Below are 8,181 nucleotides of genomic sequence, written 5' to 3' on the forward strand. Positions count from 1 at the left end.
GGTTTTTCCAGGCCTAAAGGTTATAATAAATTCCTGCTCTTGCTAGCACTGGGGGCATTGCATTATCTCTGTGCTTTTCCTCAATTCTGTCTACCACTGTAGTAATCTATTTTTTGAACTCTCCTTAAATTACTCAGCTTGCAGATGCCACATTTCCTTCTGGGAACTCCACTGGCACACATAGTGTAAAATGGCCTGAGACAGTGTTTTGGAAATCTAGGAAAAAGTTTTAGTAGGCAAAGGTCAAGTGCTCTCTGTTGTGTGTGTGTGTGTGTGTGTGTGTGTGTGTGTGTGTGTGTCTGTGTGTGTTCACAAGAAAGGTCAGGAAAGGGAAAGAGATGTAGGCAGTGAAGTCATAAAGATAGGTTGGTTGGGGGCGGTGCAGAAGACTATAATAGTCAATATTTTTCAGGGCTTGGGAGAAGTATTACATCATGTTGTGAGAGACGAATATAATAGAATTCAAAAAGCACATACTGTAACTACCAAAGTGTTACCAAGGAGGTGCGTAAGAGATGGCTAGATTGTTGCAATGGTACATGGTGACACAGGAAAGTTAATAGTTTGTAAAAGGTAAGGAAAGAAGGAACAGGAGTATTTCCTCTGTGCTAGTGTTCTGACACAACATTTCATTTAGGGAGACAAGCCTGTTGATTTTGCATCCTTCATTCTATGAGTTTGCCATGACATGGTGCATTTTGCTTTGGGACTGAGAGAAAGACGTCCTCGGAACAGTCGGTCCACTGTGCGGACTCCTGTCTGACACCTACAGAGGCGAATAAATCACTGGAGTTGGTTCTGCCTTTTGACTGTAACTGACAAATTGCTGTAGGCGGTGAGTTTCTAATATGAATTTTAATTTATTTCCACTGAGTATTGCAATCGAAGAACTAAGCATGGGTTCCTCACATACACAACTCACACACCCAGTTTTTTAGTGGCCTCTCTAGTTCTTCCTGTGAGCAATGAGCTAAGGCACTTTACATGCCTCCTTTTATTTTTACATACAAGTCCTTAGAGCAGTATCTGGTCCCTCCTAGATGCTCTGTATATGATCTCTTTTGAAGTTAAAAGAACCCAATGAGGTGGATATTAAGTGAAGTCAAGATCTGAACTCAGGCAGCTGTCTCTGTAGCATATGCTCTTGACCATCAGGTAACACTGCCTCTCATGAGATTTGAATAGATGGACAGTGAGCACAGGAGCAGATTAAATCAGTTGCATACGCCTTCATTCTTCCTCCAAAAAGGCCTCCAAAGAGAACTTTCTGAGTGTAGGCTATAAAAATACCACAGTAAGTTTCAATTTTTTTCATCTGTGAGATCTTAGATCTTTCTTTCTCCTTGCTTTGCAAAGGACATAGACAGCCCAGCCAAGCGTGTTCTTCTAGAATTCCCACCAAGATCTGGAAGATAACACAGGAAGCTGCCTGTGGATTTGAAGGACCTCAAGAAGATCCTTCTGCCACCAAATACATCTCCAATGGCTTGTACCGGTGTCTAAAGTGACTTTTTAACGGTTAGTCTTTTAAGTCATGGGGTCATTGAGGTCTTGAGCCCCAGAATAAATTCTTCGAATCTCTTTTGCCTGTAGGTATTTGCTTTTTAAAGCCTATAAACCCACTCAGACTAGCTTAAGAAATAAACAGAATTTTATTCATATGATACAAGCATTGTTTCCCAGAGCACAAAGGCATACAGTGGCTTGGGAATTGGTTCCTAACAATTTTGGGGGAGGGTTTCTAAGGAATTCCTAATTCCAATGCATCTCTCCTCTCCGAGGCTGTGCGAGCCCCTGTTTCTGCTGTCCCCGACAAAGAAATGAGAGCGAGGCAGACACCAAGAGTGGTCTTCCCTGCCTTGGCCCTCTCATGACAGGAAATGGTCACTTCTCTTCTATGCACGCCTCAGTCCAGGGGCCAAAAAGGGCCTGATGTCTCTGAATCTCAATTCCAAACCCCCTCAAGAATCTGATTGGCTCAGCTCTGGTCAGGAGTCCACCCTGGATCCACTAATCAGGACTGGGGATGAGGCTGCGTGGTAGCGGCAGGCCCCACGTGCCACTGCATCAGGCTTTCAGAGAAGCGAGCCCACAAGGCAGGTCTTCCAAGAGTGTGGGAACAGGGTAGAAACATGGAGTGTCTTCTTCAACACTGCGAGGATGAATATCTCATCTTTTATTAACTCCTCACATCTGATGGCAGGGCCCTCAGATAAAAATGTGCTTTTAAAGCACCTGCCCCTTTGCTGGCCTTTAGTGCTAGAGACAAGGCGACCCTGAACAGTATTGTGAAACAGATAGAAAGGGAGCCTGCTGAGGCTGGGTAGTGAGTGTACAAAGAGGAAAATGTAATATTTGGGGAGAACATAGGCTGTACATCATTATTACAATACTTAAGTGGTTTTTTCTTTTCTTTTTAAAAATTTTTTCCACATCTTTTTTTCTTTTTTCTTTTTTTCATTTGAAAGAGACTTTATAAGTTTAGTTCAGTCCCTTGTTTGGTTTTCAGCTGAGAATTGAGTTTCATGGAGGTGACAAACGAGTTAAGGCTCCCGGCTTCTATCTCTGCCCTTGACCGCTGGTCCGCCACTCTACTCTCTACCCCACCTTCTTCAATCCTACATTTTCTTTAATCTGACATCCTTATCTGACCTTTCGTTCAAACTATGCAGTGGAAGAAATAACTCATAAGCCCCCATGAACCAGTTGTGAGTAAGCTGTAATAAGTATTTCCTTGGAATTTCCCTCAGGTTAAAAAAGCAGTTTTGAGTTTCTCAAGCTTAGTAGCACAGCAACTAACAAGTAATGTTAATACCACCAAAGGGCTTAAAAGCAAATTGTGGAAAAAGAAAAAAAAAATTATTTGATCATAGCTGATAAAGACAGCTCCAGTGTGATAGGGAAGCTTTAGTGCATTCCTCCCAGGGTCTGGCTTGGTCTGAACCTTATCTGCACAGAATTAGTGGCTCATATAGTTACCCAGTAACATCTTATATTTGCCAAGGCCTTGATTAATGTTTAAAGAAACATGGGCAGTGCTACATGCTATTCTTTTAAAAAATAGCTACTACTGAATTAAAATGGGTCAGCTTTTTCTCCAAAGAGGTTTAATGCTCTTGTGTATCACAAAAATTATCTAACATTGATCGAACACTTCCTATGTGTCAGGTTCTATTTTAAGTGTTTTATATTTATTTTCTAATCCTCAAAACAACCCTAAGAAATATATGTATTTTTCCCATTTTCCTAGCAAAGAAGAAATTAAGCCTTAAAGAGATTGTGATTTGCCCTGGATCAAGCAGATGGTAAAGGGCAGAGTGAGGATTCAAATTTAGATCTTTATGTCCTTAAAAACTGTTTCTTTAATCATACTACTATGATAACTAAAGAGAGATATATTTTTGTAGGATCAACATAGTTTCCTTCGAAAATTTCCCAGTCCTCATCCTGCTCCCTACTCCAATACAAGTGAACTGAAATCTGCGAGAGTTGGGCCCAATAGTGAAATGTTTTCAGTGTATGAAGACCTCTATCTGGAGTCAAAGGCAAGAGGAATAAGAATTGCTCATCTAGAACTTCAGTTATTGTCTCTTGTCAGTGTAATTCCAGTCTCTACCACAAGAGGGAAGTTATCCACTTTCAGACCACCCCATCACATCTGGATTTAGCTCAACAGCTCAGTGCAAATCCTGAGAAGATCTCTGCTTTCAAGTTTTTTAGTTTCAAGTCTGAAACTAATATGTCATGACCTGTTCTTTTTGTTTTTGTTTTTGTTTTTGTCTAGCAACTGAAAAGAGCTTATAATTCTCTTTGAATGAGAGTGCTAACATGGGCCAAAGACAGATGTTTGTGTTGGTCCTTTTTCAGAGGCAGAAACCTTGTACTAAACATTCAGTGACAGTCAAAAGCATTCTTTTGTGCCCAAGATTTTATAATTTATTTCATTTAAATACCATCTGGGTTTCAATAATCTGTACTGCCCCAGAAAATTAGATTTATATGCTTTTTCATGAGGATCCAAAGATTATCTAAAAAAAAAAAAAGATTAAAGTTTTCGATAGACAACAAATAACAAGTGTCCAGCCTGCTTATGATTTGTAGAGACCACCAAAAACACTTATATTTATTGATCACTTAGCACAATGCCTTGTAGAGAAAATGCTTTAGGCTAGAATCAAATCCAATTTTTCCAACATCCCTGGGAGATATGTTCTGTTATGCCAATTTTAGAGGTGAAGGAATTGAAACATAGTCAGGGGAAGTAAGATGCCAAAGGACACACCCTTAGTCCACGTTCTTCACCACCATGAAGTGGTGGATCTATTGGAGATGAAATAGGCCCGAGGACAGAGACTTGGCAGGTTCAGGAGAGAGGTCTGACGGGCTCAGAAAATCAATGTCAGAAAAGGGAAGACGAGGTGGAGTAGGTAAGGAGCTACCTGGCTGGCTGCCCTCACTGTCTGCACTGCAGGCTCCACTAAGCCAAAGAGCATAGCTGCTCGAGTAATGGTAGCAAAGCATTATTCCTTGGCAGGCACAAATCCCGGGTGCTATTTTAACCCAGACATCAGATGGTCTGGCAGGAGCCTGGCTGGTGGAGGGCAAGAAACTAGGATTCACATCTATAGAAAGAACAGGTGTACTCTAGAGGGCTACCCTGGCTCTAGCCACTAGCTAAGGTTCAGGACCTAATCCAGGCTTTAAGAGGGATTGTGGAACTTGGCAGGGAAGAAAGCAAAGAGAGGAAAAAATCCTGGTCAGTGGTCAGCTTTACAAGCTGAGCCAACTCCAAGAGTAAGAAGGACTTCAATTTGAAACCTGGTCTGAGACTTGAGAGGGCAGGCAGATACCCAGTTGTGTGGCTATACCACGGCGTCTGGGCAGGTTAGTTTCGTTGCAAGTCCCTGTAATAGTGAGCCAAGGCTGTTGGTGAGTCGTTTGCCTTGGTTATATGGACTTGGGAGCAGGATCAAGGCCAAGCTTGAGTGTGTGTGTCTTCGTGAAACCAGCAGAAAGGACTTGGGGAAGGCAGAGTAAACGCGGTGGAGAATCACTCCAGTTGCCAACTCCTGTCCTTGACATGTCCATCCTGGAGCAGTGCCAGGTGACCTTGACTCAAGCATGATAACACTCACATCCGGAAACATCTTATAAGTGGTCTCTTCAGAGTTGTGGACTAGAAGTTTCATGAGCACATTAGAAACCAATTTAACTGGTAGAATCTTTCAAAGCTTTTCTTGTTTGCTAATTCTTGAATAGCTGCTCTATATTCCATGATTCGTAGCAGTGCCTTGCTTACCAATGCATAAAATGAGATCCAGCAGTTTGCAACTAAGGTGCCAGGTGACCCTCATACCCAGCAAGTGCAGGAAGATTGCTTTTAGCTGAAATAATATGGGCACTCCACAGGGAGAAAGAGTACTAAGCCTTAAAGGATGGACAGATTTTGAGCATCTGAAGTAGGATAAGGATGAGGGCATCTGTATAAGTTTCTTGTGACTCTCATAACAAATTATTACAAACTGTGTGGCTGAAAGCAACAGACTTTTATTCTCCCACAGTTCCGGAGGCCAGCAATCCAAAATCAAGAAGTCAGCAGGGCTCCTTCTGAAGGCTCCAGGGGAGAATCGGTCTCTTGCCTCTTCTAGTCTCTAGTGGCTGCTGGAATTCCTTGACTTGTGGCCACATCGCTCCCATCTTCAAGGACAGCATCTTCAAATCTCTCTCTGCTCTTTCTTCACATTGCCTTCCCCCTCTGTTTGTATGTCAAATCTCCCTCTGCCTCTCTCTAATAAGAACAATTGTGATGTGAGGGGAGGTGGGGCGATGGGTGAAAAAGATGAAGGGATTAAGAAGTACAAATCACCAGTTTTAAAAATAGTCACAGGGATATAATGTACAGCATAGAGAATATTGTCAGTAATATTGTAATAACTATGTATGGTGTCAGATGGTACTAGACTTATCAGGGTGGTTGCTTGATAAGGCTTATAAATATGTAATCACTCTGTTGTACACCTGACATTATTATAACATTGTATATCAACTATAATTTAAAAGTAAAAAAATTAAAATAAATAAATAAATAAAACCAGATGATCTAACCTAAAAATTAAAATAAAAATGAGACATTTCAATAGGCAAAAACCAACAATGAAAACCAGACAATTGTGGTGGCATTTGGGACCCATCCAGATAATCCAGGATAATCTCATTTCAAGATCCCTAATATAATTACACCTGTAAAGTCTTTGCCATATAAGGGAAAATCTTTAGATTCCAGAGATTTGAACATGGATATCTTTGAGGGGGAGAGGCGTTATTCAGTCTACTATAGCATCCTGACTGAAAGAAAAAGCGTGACGGAAGAAGAAAGGCAGAGCAGAAGTGTGTGGACCGCAGAGCAGTTAGTCCACAGGTTGGGATCATACAGAGCCACCCTATGGTCCCCCCGACCTAACTTTTTGGTCATGTCTGTGGGGCCTTTATTCCCACACCAAAGAGTTTGAAATATATGATGGAGGAAATCCTATAAATCTAGATTCAGAAAAAGTTGTCGAGATCTTGTATAACCACAATAATTTTGACACAAGAAAGCCTAAAACCACTGCAGGCGTTTGACCAGAGGAAGGATGATGTGATCAAAGTGGTGTCTTAGGAAGATTATCCTCTCCATCTTCTCAAACCCTTTAAAATGTGTCTGTGCTTCTTATGTTCATGTCTAAGTATAAACTCCTTAACAGGCATAAAGCTAACATTCCAGGGCTGATTGCGGCCTACAAGAATACAGCAAGGTCCAGTCAAATCTCCCTTTAAATATTTTTGGGATTCCATTGGGCATGTGTGTATGTTTCAACTTCGCTGTCATTTTTATTTCTTTCCAGACTGCTGCTATCAACTGTTGCTATCCCATCACTGTTCCTCCACGGAGTGGAGGCCCTCGGCTCTGGTTTACCCAAAGCATGGCACAGCCTCCTTCTTCATTTACCCAAAGTCTAGAGGACACAGGCTGTCATGTTGAGCAAAACCTTATTCGTGACTTCACGATTACATAAGGAAATTACTTTTTTAAAAGAAATATTTAAAACAGGATATTGACCATCTAGTTCTCAGACTCCATCAACCATGGCCCCTCAGAGCCCCTGGCTAACCAGTTCTCTAGGACCATTACACTTTTCTGAAGGACATTTTATTAAAATAAAACAAGCCTTCCAGACCTACATCAGCCTCTGGTGAATTCTTTTCATCCCTTCCCACCCAACTCCTTAAATTGTAGTCTGTATGCAATATTTACTCCCAATCAACTGCAGTTTAACTGCTGCCCTGACCATGCCTCTGACTCCCCCCTTGGTGAAGTCAAAGACACCCTCATAGCTAACTCCATTCTTCCATTCTCATCTTCCTTAACCTCTTCAGCACTTGCCACAAGCTTGGTCCTGCTTGGTCCTGCTGTACCTCTTGCATCCCTACCTACTCAATGTCTCACCATGGCTGCAGAAAGTAAAACAGTAAAGACCATTACAATCTCTGCAGAAGGAGATGATACACTACCTTGCTTAATAATGTCAAAATTTAACTGTTTTTCAAACTATGGGTTGTGACCAATTTGGGGCCTGTGAAATCAAATCAGTAAATTGCTGAGTTCACCATCAAGATATATGGAATCAAATAGAGGCATCGGAGTGTGTGGCATGTGGTAAAGCTAGGTGTTTTGTACCCAGTATGTGTATAAATGTGTGTTCACTGGATGGTGATGGCAAATATATTTCTTTTATGGGTATAGGCAGAAAAATTAAAAAGGCAATAATCTGGGTCTTCACAAAGTTAACTCCTATATTTCAAAATATAATCTAAATTGTAATTTTTGGGAAAAAATACTTCAACGGGCCTTTTGATTGTGAACAAATAAAGAATAGTGTTTACCTAAAACGGGGACTCTGGTGTCACTCCCAGAGCAATCGGTGAAAAAATTTTAAATGTTATTCTGTTCCAAAAAAATGACATGCAAGGCTCTTCACGACCTGGTCCCTGCTCTCCTCTCCAGCTCCATTTCCCCCACTTCCTACGTAAGTGTGCATTGTAGCCACACGGAGTCCTTTGTGTCCTCCAGTCATGACACTCTCTTCTGCCCCCGGGCCCTGGACTGTGCCATCCAGTTACAGGGACACTCAAACTCCCCCT

This window comes from Pteropus vampyrus, unplaced genomic scaffold (genome assembly GCF_000151845.1).
Source record: "Pteropus vampyrus isolate Shadow unplaced genomic scaffold, Pvam_2.0 Scaffold397, whole genome shotgun sequence".
NCBI classification, from domain to species: Eukaryota; Metazoa; Chordata; class Mammalia; order Chiroptera; family Pteropodidae; genus Pteropus; species Pteropus vampyrus.